Source organism: Macaca fascicularis, chromosome 17 (assembly GCF_037993035.2).
Source record: "Macaca fascicularis isolate 582-1 chromosome 17, T2T-MFA8v1.1".
Taxonomy (NCBI): domain Eukaryota; kingdom Metazoa; phylum Chordata; class Mammalia; order Primates; family Cercopithecidae; genus Macaca; species Macaca fascicularis.
This window is the reverse complement of record NC_088391.1, coordinates 45812638-45829298: the sequence shown is the minus strand read 5'-3', so window position 1 is coordinate 45829298 and position 16661 is coordinate 45812638.

The window sequence follows — 16661 nt, the reverse complement described above, 5'->3', positions numbered from 1 at the left end:
TTCTCTTTGTTATCGGAGGATATTTCCTTTGGCCCTATAGTCTTCAAAGGGATCCGAAATATCTGTTCTCAGATTCCACAGAAATAAGGCTAGCAAAGAGATCCACGAAATACAGATGTAACTCTGTGAGATGAATTAACAGAACACTAAGCAGTTTCTCAGAAAGCTTCTTTCCAGATTTCATCTGAGGATATTTCCTTTTTCACCATAGCCCTCTATGGGCCTCGAAATATCCCTTTGCCAATTCCACAAGAACTGTCTTAGCGAAAGGCTTCTTGAGGGGAAAGCTGTAACTCTGTGACATGATTTCACAGAACACAAAGAAGTTTCTCAGAAAGCTTCTTTCTCTTTGTTATCGGAGGATATTTCCTTTGGCCCTATAGTCTTCAAAGGGATCCGAAATATCTGTTCTCAGATTCCACCGAAATAAGGCTAGCAAAGAGATCCACGAAATACAGATGTAACTCTGTGAGTGGAAATCACACATCACAGAGCAGTTTCTCAGAAAGCTTCTTTGCAGATTTCATCTGAGGATATTTCCTTTTTCACCATAGCCCTCTATGGGCTTCCAAATATCCCTTTGCCAATTCCACAAGAACTGTCTTAGCGAAAGGCTTCTTGAAGGGAAAGCTGTAACTCTGTGAGATGATTTCACAGAACACAAAGAAGTTTCTCAGAAAGCTTGTTTCTCTTTGTTATCGGAGAATATTTCCTTTGACCCTATAGTCTTCAAAGGGATCCGAAATATCTGTTCTCAGATTCCACAGAAATAAGGCTAGCAAAGAGATCCACGAAATACAGATGTAACTCTGTGAGATGAATTAACAGAACACTAAGCAGTTTCTCAGAAAGCTTCTTTCCAGATTACATCTGAGGATATTTCCTTTTTCACCATAGGCCTGTATGGGCTCCCAAATATCCCTTTCCCAATTCCACAACAACTGTCTTAGCGAAAGGCTTCTTGAAGGGAAAGCTGTAACTCTGTGAGATGATTTCACAGAACACAAAGAAGTTTCTCAGAAAGCTTCTTTCTCTTTGTTATCGGAGGATATTTCCTTTGGCCCTATAGTCTTCAAAGGGATCCGAAATATCTGTTCTCAGATTCCACAGAAATAAGGCTAGCAAAGAGATCCACGAAATACAGATGTAACTCTGTGAGATGAATTAACAGAACACTAAGCAGTTTCTCAGAAAGCTTCTTTCCAGATTTCATCTGAGGATATTTCCTTTTTCACCATAGCCCTCTATGGGCTTCCAAATATCACTTTGCCAATTCCACAACAACTGTCTTAGCGAAAGGCTTCTTGAAGGGAAAGCTGTAACTCTGTGAGATGATTTCACAGAACACAAAGAAGTTTCTCAGAAAGCTTCTTTCTCTTTGTTATCGGAGGATATTTCCTTTGGCCCTATAGTCTTCAAAGGGATCCGAAATATCTGTTCTCAGATTCCGCAGAAATAAGGCTAGCAAAGAGATCCACGAAATACAGATGTAACTCTGTGAGATGAATTAACAGAACACTAAGCAGTTTCTCAGAAATCTTCTTTCCAGATTTCATCTGAGGATATTTCCTTTTTCACCATTGGCCTGTATGGGCTCCCAAATATCCCTTTGCCAATTCCACAAGAACTGTCTTAGCGAAAGGCTTCTTGAGGGGAAAGCTGTAACTCTGTGAGATGATTTCACAGAACACAAAGAAGTTTCTCAGAAAGCTTCTTTCTCTTTGTTATCGGAGGATATTTCCTTTGGCCCTATAGTCTTCAAAGGGATCCGAAATATCTGTTCTCAGATTCCACAGAAATAAGGCTAGCAAAGACATCCACGAAATACTGATGTAACTCTGTGAGTGGAAGTCACCCATAACAGAGCAGTTTCTCAGAAAGCTTCTTTCCAGATTTCATATGAGGATATTTCCTTTTTCACCATAGTCCTGTATGGGCTCCCAAATATCACTTTGCCAATTCCACAAGAACTGTCTTAGCGAAAGGCTTCTTGAGGGCAAAGCTGTAACTCTGTGAGATGATTTCACAGAACACAAAGAAGTTTCTCAGAAAGCTTCTTTCTCTTTGTTATCGGAGGATATTTCCTTTGACCCTATAGTCTTCAAAGGGATCCAAAATATCTGTTCTCAGATTCCACAGAAATAAGGCTAGCAAAGAGATCCACGAAATACAGATGTAACTCTGTGAGTGGAAGTCACACATCACAGAGCATTTTCTCAGAAAGCTTCTTTCCAGATTACATCTGAGGATGTTTCCTTTTTCACCATAGGCCTGTATGGGCTCCCAAATATCCCTTTGCCAATTCCACAAGAACTGTCTTAGCGAAAGGCTTCTTGAAGGGAAAGCTGTAAATCTGTGAGATGATTTCACAGAACACAAAGAAGTTTCTCAGAAAGCTTCTTTCTCTTTGTTATCGGAGGATATTTCCTTTGGCCCTATAGTCTTCAAAGGGATCCGAAATATCTGTTCTCAGATTCCACAGAAATAAGGCTAGCAAAGAGATCCACGAAATACAGATGTAACTCTGTGAGATGAATTAACAGAACACTAAGCAGTTTCTCAGAAAGCTTCTTTCAAGATTTCATCTGAGGATATTTCCTTTTTCACCACAGTACTGTATGGGATCCCAAATATCACTTTGCCAATTCCACAAGAACTGTGTTAGCGAAAGGCTTCTTGAGTGGAAAGCTGTAACTCTTTGAGATGATTTCACAGAACACAAAGAAGTTTCTCAGAAAGCTTGTTTCTCTTTGTTATCGGAGAATATTTCCTTTGACCCTATAGTCTTCAAAGGGATCCGAAATATCTGTTCTCAGATTCCACAGAAATAAGGCTAGCAAAGAGATCCTCGAAATACAGATGTAACTCTGTGAGTTGAATTAAGGGAACACTAAGTAGTTTCTCAGAAAGCTTCTTTCCAGTTTTCATCTGAGGATATTTCCTTTTTCACCATAGCCCTCTATGGGCTTCCAAATATCACTTTGCCAATTCCACAAGAACTGTCTTAGCGAAAGGCTTCTTGAGGGCAAAGCTGTAACTCTGTGAGATGATTTCACAGAACACAGAGAAGTTTCTCAGAAAGCTTCTTTCTCTTTGTTATCGGAGGATATTTCCTTTGGCCCTATAGTCTTCAAAGGGATCCGAAATATCTGTTCTCAGATTCCACAGAAATAAGGCTAGCAAAGAGATCCACGAAATACAGATGTAACTCTGTGAGTGGAAGTCACACATCAGAGAGCAGTTTCTCAGAAAGCTTCTTTCCAGATTTCATCTGAGGATATTTCCTTTTTCACCATAGCCGTCTATGGGCTTCCAAATATCCCTTTGCCAATTCCACAAGAACTGTCTTAGCGAAATGCTTCTTGAAGGGAAACCTGTAACTCTGTGAGATGATTTCACAGAACACAAAGAAGTTTCTCAGAAAGCTTCTTTCTCTTTGTTATCGGAGGATATTTCCTTTGGCCCTATAGTCTTCAAAGGGATCCGAAATATCTGTTCTCAGATTCCACAGAAATAAGGCTAGCAAAGAGATCCACGAAATACAGATGTAACTCTGTGAGTGGAAGTAACACATCACAGAGCATTTTCTCAGAAAGCTTCTTTCCAGATTACATCTGAGGATGTTTCCTTTTTCACCATAGGCCTGTATGGGCTCCCAAATATCCCTTTCCCAATTCCACAACAACTGTCTTAGCGAAAGGCTTCTTGAAGGGAAAGCTGTAACTCTGTGAGATGATTTCACAGAACACAAAGAAGTTTCTCAGAAAGCTTCTTTCTCTTTGTTATCGCAGGATATTTCCTTTGGCCCTATAGTCTTCAAAGGGATCCGAAATATCTGTTCTCAGATTCCACAGAAATAAGGCTAGCAAAGAGATCCACGAAATACAGATGTAACTCTGTGAGATGAATTAACAGAACACTAAGCAGTTTCTCAGAAAGCTTCTTTGCAGATTTCATCTGAGGATATTTCCTTTTTCACCATAGCCCTCTATGGGCTTCCAAATATCACTTTGCCAATTCCACAAGAACTGTCTTAGCGAAAGGCTTCTTGAGGGCAAAGCTGTAACTCTGTGAGATGATTTCACAGAACACAAAGAAGTTTCTCAGAAAGCTTCTTTCTCTTTGTTATCGGAGGATATTTCCTTTGGCCCTATAGTCTTCAAAGGGATCCGAAATATCTGTTCTCAGATTCCACAGAAATAAGGCTAGCAAAGAGATCCACGAAATACAGATGTAACTCTGTGAGATGAATTAACAGAACACTAAGCAGTTTCTCAGAAAGCTTCTTTCCAGATTTCATCTGAGGATATTTCCTTTTTCACCATAGCCCTCTATGGGCTTCCAAATATCACTTTGCCAATTCCACAACAACTGTCTTAGCGAAAGGCTTCTTGAAGGGAAAGCTGTAACTCTGTGAGATGATTTCACAGAACACAAAGAAGTTTCTCAGAAAGCTTCTTTCTCTTTGTTATCGGAGGATATTTCCTTTGGCCCTATAGTCTTCAAAGGGATCCGAAATATCTGTTCTCAGATTCCGCAGAAATAAGGCTAGCAAAGAGATCCACGAAATACAGATGTAACTCTGTGAGATGAATTAACAGAACACTAAGCAGTTTCTCAGAAATCTTCTTTCCAGATTTCATCTGAGGATATTTCCTTTTTCACCATTGGCCTGTATGGGCTCCCAAATATCCCTTTGCCAATTCCACAAGAACTGTCTTAGCGAAAGGCTTCTTGAGGGGAAAGCTGTAACTCTGTGAGATGATTTCACAGAACACAAAGAAGTTTCTCAGAAAGCTTCTTTCTCTTTGTTATCGGAGGATATTTCCTTTGGCCCTATAGTCTTCAAAGGGATCCGAAATATCTGTTCTCAGATTCCACAGAAATAAGGCTAGCAAAGACATCCACGAAATACTGATGTAACTCTGTGAGTGGAAGTCACCCATAACAGAGCAGTTTCTCAGAAAGCTTCTTTCCAGATTTCATATGAGGATATTTCCTTTTTCACCATAGTCCTGTATGGGCTCCCAAATATCACTTTGCCAATTCCACAAGAACTGTCTTAGCGAAAGGCTTCTTGAGGGCAAAGCTGTAACTCTGTGAGATGATTTCACAGAACACAAAGAAGTTTCTCAGAAAGCTTCTTTCTCTTTGTTATCGGAGGATATTTCCTTTGACCCTATAGTCTTCAAAGGGATCCAAAATATCTGTTCTCAGATTCCACAGAAATAAGGCTAGCAAAGAGATCCACGAAATACAGATGTAACTCTGTGAGTGGAAGTCACACATCACAGAGCATTTTCTCAGAAAGCTTCTTTCCAGATTACATCTGAGGATGTTTCCTTTTTCACCATAGGCCTGTATGGGCTCCCAAATATCCCTTTGCCAATTCCACAAGAACTGTCTTAGCGAAAGGCTTCTTGAAGGGAAAGCTGTAAATCTGTGAGATGATTTCACAGAACACAAAGAAGTTTCTCAGAAAGCTTCTTTCTCTTTGTTATCGGAGGATATTTCCTTTGGCCCTATAGTCTTCAAAGGGATCCGAAATATCTGTTCTCAGATTCCACAGAAATAAGGCTAGCAAAGAGATCCACGAAATACAGATGTAACTCTGTGAGATGAATTAACAGAACACTAAGCAGTTTCTCAGAAAGCTTCTTTCAAGATTTCATCTGAGGATATTTCCTTTTTCACCACAGTACTGTATGGGATCCCAAATATCACTTTGCCAATTCCACAAGAACTGTGTTAGCGAAAGGCTTCTTGAGTGGAAAGCTGTAACTCTTTGAGATGATTTCACAGAACACAAAGAAGTTTCTCAGAAAGCTTGTTTCTCTTTGTTATCGGAGAATATTTCCTTTGACCCTATAGTCTTCAAAGGGATCCGAAATATCTGTTCTCAGATTCCACAGAAATAAGGCTAGCAAAGAGATCCTCGAAATACAGATGTAACTCTGTGAGTTGAATTAAGGGAACACTAAGTAGTTTCTCAGAAAGCTTCTTTCCAGTTTTCATCTGAGGATATTTCCTTTTTCACCATAGCCCTCTATGGGCTTCCAAATATCACTTTGCCAATTCCACAAGAACTGTCTTAGCGAAAGGCTTCTTGAGGGCAAAGCTGTAACTCTGTGAGATGATTTCACAGAACACAGAGAAGTTTCTCAGAAAGCTTCTTTCTCTTTGTTATCGGAGGATATTTCCTTTGGCCCTATAGTCTTCAAAGGGATCCGAAATATCTGTTCTCAGATTCCACAGAAATAAGGCTAGCAAAGAGATCCACGAAATACAGATGTAACTCTGTGAGTGGAAGTCACACATCAGAGAGCAGTTTCTCAGAAAGCTTCTTTCCAGATTTCATCTGAGGATATTTCCTTTTTCACCATAGCCGTCTATGGGCTTCCAAATATCCCTTTGCCAATTCCACAAGAACTGTCTTAGCGAAATGCTTCTTGAAGGGAAACCTGTAACTCTGTGAGATGATTTCACAGAACACAAAGAAGTTTCTCAGAAAGCTTCTTTCTCTTTGTTATCGGAGGATATTTCCTTTGGCCCTATAGTCTTCAAAGGGATCCGAAATATCTGTTCTCAGATTCCACAGAAATAAGGCTAGCAAAGAGATCCACGAAATACAGATGTAACTCTGTGAGTGGAAGTAACACATCACAGAGCATTTTCTCAGAAAGCTTCTTTCCAGATTACATCTGAGGATGTTTCCTTTTTCACCATAGGCCTGTATGGGCTCCCAAATATCCCTTTCCCAATTCCACAACAACTGTCTTAGCGAAAGGCTTCTTGAAGGGAAAGCTGTAACTCTGTGAGATGATTTCACAGAACACAAAGAAGTTTCTCAGAAAGCTTCTTTCTCTTTGTTATCGGAGGATATTTCCTTTGGCCCTATAGTCTTCAAAGGGATCCGAAATATCTGTTCTCAGATTCCACAGAAATAAGGCTAGCAAAGAGATCCACGAAATACAGATGTAACTCTGTGAGATGAATTAACAGAACACTAAGCAGTTTCTCAGAAAGCTTCTTTGCAGATTTCATCTGAGGATATTTCCTTTTTCACCATAGCCCTCTATGGGCTTCCAAATATCACTTTGCCAATTCCACAAGAATTGTCTTAGCGAAAGGCTTCTTGAAGGGAAAGCTGTAACTCTGTGAGATGATTTCACAGAACACAAAGAAGTTTCTCAGAAAGCTTCTTTCTCTTTGTTATCGGAGGATATTTCCTTTGGCCCTATAGTCTTCAAAGGGATCCGAAATATCTGTTCTCAGATTCCACAGAAATAAGGCTAGCAAAGAGATCCACGAAATACAGATGTAACTCTGTGAGATGAATTAACAGAACACTAAGCAGTTTCTCAGAAAGCTTCTTTCCAGATTTCATCTGAGGATATTTCCTTTTTCACCATAGGCCTGTATGGGCTCCCAAATATCCCTTTGCCAATTCCACAAGAACTGTCTTAGCGAAAGGCTTCTTGAGGGGAAAGCTGTAACTCTGTGAGATGATTTCACAGAACACAAAGAAGTTTCTCAGAAAGCTTCTTTCTCTTTGTTATCGGAGGATATTTCCTTTGGCCCTATAGTCTTCAAAGGGATCCGAAATATCTGTTCTCAGATTCCACAGAAATAAGGCTAGCAAAGACATCCACGAAATACTGATGTAACTCTGTGAGTGGAAGTCACCCATAACAGAGCAGTTTCTCAGAAAGCCTCTTTCCAGATTTCATATGAGGATATTTCCTTTTTCACCATAGTCCTGTATGGGCTCCCAAATATCACTTTGCCAATTCCACAAGAACTGTCTTAGCGAAAGGCTTCTTGAGGGCAAAGCTGTAACTCTGTGAGATGATTTCACAGAACACAAAGAAGTTTCTCAGAAAGCTTCTTTCTCTTTGTTATCGGAGGATATTTCCTTTGGCCCTATAGTCTTCAAAGGGATCCAAAATATCTGTTCTCAGATTCCACAGAAATAAGGCTAGCAAAGAGATCCACGAAATACAGATGTAACTCTGTGAGATGAATTAACAGAACACTAAGCAGTTTCTCAGAAAGCTTCTTTCCAGATTTCATCTGAGGATATTTCCTTTTTCACCATAGCCCTCTATGGGCCTCGAAATATCCCTTTGCCAATTCCACAAGAACTGTCTTAGCGAAAGGCTTCTTGAGGGGAAAGCTGTAACTCTGTGAGATGATTTCACAGAACACAAAGAAGTTTCTCAGAAAGCTTCTTTCTCTTTGTTATCGGAGGATATTTCCTTTGGCCCTATAGTCTTCAAAGGGATTTGAAATATCTGTTCTCAGATTCCACAGAAATAAGGCTAGCAAAGAGATCCACGAAATACAGATGTAACTCTGTGAGTGGAAGTCACACATCACAGAGCATTTTTCAGAAAGCTTCTTTCCAGATTACATCTGAGGATGTTTCCTTTTTCACCATAGGCCTGTATGGGCTCCCAAATATCCCTTTGCCAATTCCACAAGAACTGTCTTAGCGAAAGGCTTCTTGAAGGGAAAGCTGTAAATCTGTGAGATGATTTCACAGAACACAAAGAAGTTTCTCAGAAAGCTTCTTTCTCTTTGTTATCGGAGGATATTTCCTTTGGCCCTATAGTCTTCAAAGGGATCCGAAATATCTGTTCTCAGATTCCACCGAAATAAGGCTAGCAAAGAGATCCACGAAATACAGATGTAACTCTGTGAGTGGAAATCACACATCACAGAGCAGTTTCTCAGAAAGCTTCTTTGCAGATTTCATCTGAGGATATTTCCTTTTTCACCATAGCCCTCTATGGGCTTCCAAATATCCCTTTGCCAATTCCACAAGAACTGTCTTAGCGAAAGGCTTCTTGAAGGGAAAGCTGTAACTCTGTGAGATGATTTCACAGAACACAAAGAAGTTTCTCAGAAAGCTTGTTTCTCTTTGTTATCGGAGAATATTTCCTTTGACCCTATAGTCTTCAAAGGGATCCGAAATATCTGTTCTCAGATTCCACAGAAATAAGGCTAGCAAAGAGATCCTCGAAATACAGATGTAACTCTGTGAGTTGAATTAAGGAAACACTAAGTAGTTTCTCAGAAAGCTTCTTTACAGATTTCATCTGAGGATATTTCCTTTTTCACCATAGCCCTCTATGGGCTTCCAAATATCACTTTGCCAATTCCACAAGAACTGTCTTAGCGAAAGGCTTCTTGAGGGCAAAGCTGTAACTCTGTGAGATGATTTCACAGAACACAAAGAAGTTTCTCAGAAAGCTTCTTTCTCTTTGTTATCGGAGGATATTTCCTTTGGCCCTATAGTCTTCAAAGGGATCCGAAATATCTGTTCTCAGATTCCACAGAAATAAGGCTAGCAAAGAGATCCACGAAATACAGATGTAACTCTGTGAGTGGAAGTCACACATCACAGAGCAGTTTCTCAGAAAGCTTCTTTCCAGATTTCATCTGACGATATTTCCTTTTTCACCATAGCCGTCTATGGGCTTCCAAATATCCCTTTGCCAATTCCACAAGAACAGTCTTAGCGAAATGCTTCTTGAAGGGAAAGCTGTAACTCTGTGAGATGATTTCACAGAACACAAAGAAGTTTCTCAGAAAGCTTCTTTCTCTTTGTTATCGGAGGATATTTCCTTTGGCCCTATAGTCTTCAAAGGGAGCCGAAATATCTGTTCTCAGATTCCACAGAAATAAGGCTAGCAAAGAGATCCACGAAATACAGATGTAACTCTGTGAGATGAATGAACAGAACACTAAGCAGTTTCTCAGAAAGCTTCTTTCCAGATTTCATCTGAGGATATTTCCTTTTTCACCATAGCCCTCTATGGGCCTCGAAATATCCCTTTGCCAATTCCACAAGAACTGTCTTAGCGAAAGGCTTCTTGAGGGGAAAGCTGTAACTCTGTGACATGATTTCACAGAACACAAAGAAGTTTCTCAGAAAGCTTCTTTCTCTTTGTTATCGGAGGATATTTCCTTTGGCCCTATAGTCTTCAAAGGGATCCGAAATATCTGTTCTCAGATTCCACCGAAATAAGGCTAGCAAAGAGATCCACGAAATACAGATGTAACTCTGTGAGTGGAAATCACACATCACAGAGCAGTTTCTCAGAAAGCTTCTTTGCAGATTTCATCTGAGGATATTTCCTTTTTCACCATAGCCCTCTATGGGCTTCCAAATATCCCTTTGCCAATTCCACAAGAACTGTCTTAGCGAAAGGCTTCTTGAAGGGAAAGCTGTAACTCTGTGAGATGATTTCACAGAACACAAAGAAGTTTCTCAGAAAGCTTGTTTCTCTTTGTTATCGGAGAATATTTCCTTTGACCCTATAGTCCTCAAAGGGATCCGAAATATCTGTTCTCAGATTCCACAGAAATAAGGCTAGCAAAGAGATCCACGAAATACAGATGTAACTCTGTGAGATGAATTAACAGAACACTAAGCAGTTTCTCAGAAAGCTTCTTTCCAGATTTCATCTGAGGATATTTCCTTTTTCACCATAGCCCTCTATGGGCCTCGAAATATCCCTTTGCCAATTCCACAAGAACTGTCTTAGCGAAAGGCTTCTTGAGGGGAAAGCTGTAACTCTGTGAGATGATTTCACAGAACACAAAGAAGTTTCTCAGAAAGCTTCTTTCTCTTTGTTATCGGAGGATATTTCCTTTGGCCCTATAGTCTTCAAAGGGATTTGAAATATCTGTTCTCAGATTCCACAGAAATAAGGCTAGCAAAGAGATCCACGAAATACAGATGTAACTCTGTGAGTGGAAGTAACACATCACAGAGCATTTTCTCAGAAAGCTTCTTTCCAGATTACATCTGAGGATATTTCCTTTTTCACCATAGGCCTGTATGGGCTCCCAAATATCCCTTTCCCAATTCCACAACAACTGTCTTAGCGAAAGGCTTCTTGAAGGGAAAGCTGTAACTCTGTGAGATGATTTCACAGAACACAAAGAAGTTTCTCAGAAAGCTTCTTTCTCTTTGTTATCGGAGGATATTTCCTTTGGCCCTATAGTCTTCAAAGGGATCCGAAATATCTGTTCTCAGATTCCACAGAAATAAGGCTAGCAAAGAGATCCACGAAATACAGATGTAACTCTGTGAGATGAATTAACAGAACACTAAGCAGTTTCTCAGAAAGCTTCTTTCCAGATTTCATCTGAGGATATTTCCTTTTTCACCATAGCCCTCTATGGGCTTCCAAATATCACTTTGCCAATTCCACAACAACTGTCTTAGCGAAAGGCTTCTTGAAGGGAAAGCTGTAACTCTGTGAGATGATTTCACAGAACACAAAGAAGTTTCTCAGAAAGCTTCTTTCTCTTTGTTATCGGAGGATATTTCCTTTGGCCCTATAGTCTTCAAAGGGATCCGAAATATCTGTTCTCAGATTCCGCAGAAATAAGGCTAGCAAAGAGATCCACGAAATACAGATGTAACTCTGTGAGATGAATTAACAGAACACTAAGCAGTTTCTCAGAAATCTTCTTTCCAGATTTCATCTGAGGATATTTCCTTTTTCACCATTGGCCTGTATGGGCTCCCAAATATCCCTTTGCCAATTCCACAAGAACTGTCTTAGCGAAAGGCTTCTTGAGGGGAAAGCTGTAACTCTGTGAGATGATTTCACAGAACACAAAGAAGTTTCTCAGAAAGCTTCTTTCTCTTTGTTATCGGAGGATATTTCCTTTGGCCCTATAGTCTTCAAAGGGATCCGAAATATCTGTTCTCAGATTCCACAGAAATAAGGCTAGCAAAGACATCCACGAAATACTGATGTAACTCTGTGAGTGGAAGTCACCCATAACAGAGCAGTTTCTCAGAAAGCTTCTTTCCAGATTTCATATGAGGATATTTCCATTTTCACCATAGTCCTGTATGGGCTCCCAAATATCACTTTGCCAATTCCACAAGAACTGTCTTAGCGAAAGGCTTCTTGAGGGCAAAGCTGTAACTCTGTGAGATGATTTCACAGAACACAAAGAAGTTTCTCAGAAAGCTTCTTTCTCTTTGTTATCGGAGGATATTTCCTTTGACCCTATAGTCTTCAAAGGGATCCAAAATATCTGTTCTCAGATTCCACAGAAATAAGGCTAGCAAAGAGATCCACGAAATACAGATGTAACTCTGTGAGTGGAAGTCACACATCACAGAGCATTTTCTCAGAAAGCTTCTTTCCAGATTACATCTGAGGATGTTTCCTTTTTCACCATAGGCCTGTATGGGCTCCCAAATATCCCTTTGCCAATTCCACAAGAACTGTCTTAGCGAAAGGCTTCTTGAAGGGAAAGCTGTAAATCTGTGAGATGATTTCACAGAACACAAAGAAGTTTCTCAGAAAGCTTCTTTCTCTTTGTTATCGGAGGATATTTCCTTTGGCCCTATAGTCTTCAAAGGGATCCGAAATATCTGTTCTCAGATTCCACAGAAATAAGGCTAGCAAAGAGATCCACGAAATACAGATGTAACTCTGTGAGATGAATTAACAGAACACTAAGCAGTTTCTCAGAAAGCTTCTTTCCAGATTTCATCTGAGGATATTTCCTTTTTCACCACAGTACTGTATGGGATCCCAAATATCACTTTGCCAATTCCACAAGAACTGTCTTAGCGAAAGGCTTCTTGAGTGGAAAGCTGTAACTCTTTGAGATGATTTCACAGAACACAAAGAAGTTTCTCAGAAAGCTTGTTTCTCTTTGTTATCGGAGAATATTTCCTTTGGCCCTATAGTCTTCAAAGGGATCCGAAATATCTGTTCTCAGATTCCACAGAAATAAGGCTAGCAAAGAGATCCTCGAAATACAGATGTAACTCTGTGAGTTGAATTAAGGGAACACTAAGTAGTTTCTCAGAAAGCTTCTTTCCAGTTTTCATCTGAGGATATTTCCTTTTTCACCATAGCCCTCTATGGGCTTCCAAATATCACTTTGCCAATTCCACAAGAACTGTCTTAGCGAAAGGCTTCTTGAGGGCAAAGCTGTAACTCTGTGAGATGATTTCACAGAACACAGAGAAGTTTCTCAGAAAGCTTCTTTCTCTTTGTTATCGGAGGATATTTCCTTTGGCCCTATAGTCTTCAAAGGGATCCGAAATATCTGTTCTCAGATTCCACAGAAATAAGGCTAGCAAAGAGATCCACGAAATACAGATGTAACTCTGTGAGTGGAAGTCACACATCAGAGAGCAGTTTCTCAGAAAGCTTCTTTCCAGATTTCATCTGAGGATATTTCCTTTTTCACCATAGCCGTCTATGGGCTTCCAAATATCCCTTTGCCAATTCCACAAGAACTGTCTTAGCGAAATGCTTCTTGAAGGGAAACCTGTAACTCTGTGAGATGATTTCACAGAACACAAAGAAGTTTCTCAGAAAGCTTCTTTCTCTTTGTTATCGGAGGATATTTCCTTTGGCCCTATAGTCTTCAAAGGGATCCGAAATATCTGTTCTCAGATTCCACAGAAATAAGGCTAGCAAAGAGATCCACGAAATACAGATGTAACTCTGTGAGATGAATTAACAGAACACTAAGCAGTTTCTCAGAAAGCTTCTTTCCAGATTTCATCTGAGGATATTTCGTTTTTCACCATAGCCCTCTATGGGCCTCGAAATATCCCTTTGCCAATTCCACAAGAACTGTCTTAGCGAAAGGCTTCTTGAGGGGAAAGCTGTAACTCTGTGAGATGATTTCACAGAACACAAAGAAGTTTCTCAGAAAGCTTCTTTCTCTTTCTTATAGGAGGATATTTCCTTTGGCCCTATAGTCTTCAAAGGGATTTGAAATATCTGTTCTCAGATTCCACAGAAATAAGGCTAGCAAAGAGATCCACGAAATACAGATGTAACTCTGTGAGTGGAAGTAACACATCACAGAGCATTTTCTCAGAAAGCTTCTTTCCAGATTACATCTGAGGATGTTTCCTTTTTCACCATAGGCCTGTATGGGCTCCCAAATATCCCTTTCCCAATTCCACAACAACTGTCTTAGCGAAAGGCTTCTTGAAGGGAAAGCTGTAACTCTGTGAGATGATTTCACAGAACACAAAGAAGTTTCTCAGAAAGCTTCTTTCTCTTTGTTATCGGAGGATATTTCCTTTGGCCCTATAGTCTTCAAAGGGATCCGAAATATCTGTTCTCAGATTCCACAGAAATAAGGCTAGCAAAGAGATCCACGAAATACAGATGTAACTCTGTGAGATGAATTAACAGAACACTAAGCAGTTTCTCAGAAAGCTTCTTTCCAGATTTCATCTGAGGATATTTCCTTTTTCACCATAGCCCTCTATGGGCTTCCAAATATCACTTTGCCAATTCCACAAGAACTGTCTTAGCGAAAGGATTCTTGAAGGGAAAGCTGCAACTCTGTGAGATGATTTCACAGAACACAAAGAAGTTTCTCAGAAAGCTTCTTTCTCTTTGTTATCGGAGGATATTTCCTTTGGCCCTATAGTCTTCAAAGGGATCCGAAATATCTGTTCTCAGATTCCACAGAAATAAGGCTAGCAAAGAGATCCACGAAATACAGATGTAACTCTGTGAGATGAATTAACAGAACACTAAGCAGTTTCTCAGAAAGCTTCTTTCCAGATTTCATCTGAGGATATTTCCTTTTTCACCATAGGCCTGTATGGGCTCCCAAATATCCCTTTGCCAATTCCACAAGAACTGTCTTAGCGAAAGGCTTCTTGAGGGGAAAGCTGTAACTCTGTGAGATGATTTCACAGAACACAAAGAAGTTTCTCAGAAAGCTTCTTTCTCTTTGTTATCGGAGGATATTTCCTTTGGCCCTATAGTCTTCAAAGGGATCCGAAATATCTGTTCTCAGATTCCACAGAAATAAGGCTAACAAAGACATCCACGAAATACTGATGTAACTCTGTGAGTGGAAGTCACCCATAACAGAGCAGTTTCTCAGAAAGCTTCTTTCCAGATTTCATATGAGGATATTTCCTTTTTCACCATAGTCCTGTATGGGCTCCCAAATATCACTTTGCCAATTCCACAAGAACTGTCTTAGCGAAAGGCTTCTTGAGGGCAAAGCTGTAACTCTGTGAGATGATTTCACAGAACACAAAGAAGTTTCTCAGAAAGCTTCTTTCTCTTTGTTATCGGAGGATATTTCCTTTGGCCCTATAGTCTTCAAAGGGATCCAAAATATCTGTTCTCAGATTCCACAGAAATAAGGCTAGCAAAGAGATCCACGAAATACAGATGTAACTCTGTGAGATGAATTAACAGAACACTAAGCAGTTTCTCAGAAAGCTTCTTTCCAGATTTCATCTGAGGATATTTCCTTTTTCACCATAGCCCTCTATGGGCCTCGAAATATCCCTTTGCCAATTCCACAAGATCTGTCTTAGCGAAAGGCTTCTTGAGGGGAAAGCTGTAACTCTGTGAGATGATTTCACAGAACACAAAGAAGTTTCTCAGAAAGCTTCTTTCTCTTTGTTATCGGAGGATATTTCCTTTGGCCCTATAGTCTTCAAAGGGATTTGAAATATCTGTTCTCAGATTCCACAGAAATAAGGCTAGCAAAGAGATCCACGAAATACAGATGTAACTCTGTGAGTGGAAGTCACACATCACAGAGCATTTTCTCAGAAAGCTTCTTTCCAGATTACATCTGAGGATGTTTCCTTTTTCACCATAGGCCTGTATGGGCTCCCAAATATCCCTTTGCCAATTCCACAAGAACTGTCTTAGCGAAAGGCTTCTTGAAGGGAAAGCTGTAAATCTGTGAGATGATTTCACAGAACACAAAGAAGTTTCTCAGAAAGCTTCTTTCTCTTTGTTATCGGAGGATATTTCCTTTGGCCCTATAGTCTTCAAAGGGATCCGAAATATCTGTTCTCAGATTCCACAGAAATAAGGCTAGCAAAGAGATCCACGAAATACAGATGTAACTCTGTGAGATGAATTAACAGAACACTAAGCAGTTTCTCAGAAAGATTCTTTCAAGATTTCATCTGAGGATATTTCCTTTTTCACCACAGTACTGTATGGGATCCCAAATATCACTTTGCCAATTCCACAAGAACTGTCTTAGCGAAAGGCTTCTTGAGTGGAAAGCTGTAACTCTGTGAGATGATTTCACAGAACACAAAGAAGTTTCTCAGAAAGCTTGTTTCTCTTTGTTATCGGAGAATATTTCCTTTGACCCTATAGTCTTCAAAGGGATCCGAAATATCTGTTCTCAGATTCCACAGAAATAAGGCTAGCAAAGAGATCCTCGAAATACAGATGTAACTCTGTGAGTTGAATTAAGGGAACACTAAGTAGTTTCTCAGAAAGCTTCTTTCCAGTTTTCATCTGAGGATATTTCCTTTTTCACCATAGCCCTCTATGGGCTTCCAAATATCACTTTGCCAATTCCACAAGAACTGTCTTAGCGAAAGGCTTCTTGAGGGCAAAGCTGTAACTCTGTGAGATGATTTCACAGAACACAGAGAAGTTTCTCAGAAAGCTTCTTTCTCTTTGTTATCGGAGGATATTTCCTTTGGCCCTATAGTCTTCAAAGGGATCCGAAATATCTGTTCTCAGATTCCACAGAAATAAGGCTAGCAAAGAGATCCACGAAATACAGATGTAACTCTGTGAGTGGAAGTCACACATCAGAGAGCAGTTTCTCAGAAAGCTTCTTTCCAGATTTCATCTGAGGATATTTCC